This window comes from Lottia gigantea, assembly GCF_000327385.1.
Source record: "Lottia gigantea unplaced genomic scaffold LOTGIsca_2241, whole genome shotgun sequence".
Lineage (NCBI taxonomy): Eukaryota > Metazoa > Mollusca > Gastropoda > Lottiidae > Lottia > Lottia gigantea.
In genome coordinates, this window is record NW_008708596.1 from 5,201 (window position 1) to 6,678 (window position 1,478).

Consider the following 1,478-nt stretch of genomic DNA (forward strand, 5'->3'; position numbering starts at 1 on the left):
TTGAATATTGGATTAAACATCTCTCCACTCGTCACACCCAATCTACCACCAATACACGTCATATCCTGTCCAAATACCGCTCTGCACCATCTCTCTATCGTAGGTCCTATATCTAACTGAAATGAATGAATAAATGAATGAATAGATAATATTAAGTCGATTAATAATTCTTGTTTCTGAGATACTGGAGAACCTGTCCCTTTAAGCTATAGGCATAGCTCATATTTATTATAAAAGTATAATAATTGTTCACGATATCAACTCAGATATCGAGGGTAAAATATAAAAGATATTTTGGACAATAAACAATCTTATTTTGTTTACTTCGTTTCCATACAAACGACCTAAAAATACCATTCACAACAAAAACTAGCTTATATAAACCTGTACAAACGACTTAAAGTAAAGGGAATTGTATAGAGGCGTTCTAAATTGTGTATGGGTTTGCACCATTCCAATTTGCAGTCAGACGTTATTCCACTAAACATTTTGTGACGTCACTATCGCAAATCCTACTTATAAAAGGACTTTGCGATAGTGTCGTCATACCACATTTATTTTAAGTAGAATTGCAATAACCAAAGACGTCTGATTGAAAATTGGAATGGTATCAATCGATGATCAGTTCTCTGGTAAACACAAAAAGTTTGGAAAATCTCTGTAGTATCACTTTAAGTGCAAATTCTAAAACCACCAAGCCACTGAGAGCTTGGGTTAGATTTCAGGGTCGGGCTCATCTATAATTGCCGACACGGTTACACAACATCACCCTATTCAGCTATATTTCAAATTGCACATGACCTTCACATTGATACATTACTAGCATTAATAACGTCACGTTCACAGCGAAACTTTTTACCTTCATAACAGTCCTTCTCAAATCAAGGAACATCTTCACAATGTTAAGGTATTACGAAGTTTGTCTTGTATAATAGATGAAGTTTATAATACATGTGAAGATGACAAATTATGGTGAAGATTCTCGCCTTAATCCCATCAGAAAAAAAAATCCAATTCATCTGTTCAATTTTAAATAAATTGAAATTAGATCGTATCTTTTAAGTTTTCTAATGTTTTAGTCTCCATTGTAATCTAACAGATTTTTCTACCAAAGACCCGTACGAAAGTTAGTATTTTGAACCAATCAAAGTGTATCATGTAGAACCCGTTTCTTGATAAAATAAGGAATTGTGGGATATCGCAACCTCAATTATATTGAATTGTGGGATACCAAAAATTCTTTGATATCCCACAATTCATTATTTCAGAAAAATATATCAGAAAACATAAAAAAAAAATACGAAAATGTAATTTAATATTTATCAGAATGGTGCAAACACTTTCGAGCCTTCTATATAGCTACATCCTGTAAGCAGATGTCGATCAGTTAAAGTCAGAAAACCAGAAATCTAACATACCTCTATTGCAAACTTTCGACTGTGTTTTTCATCTTTTTTAATTATATATAGATAATCTAT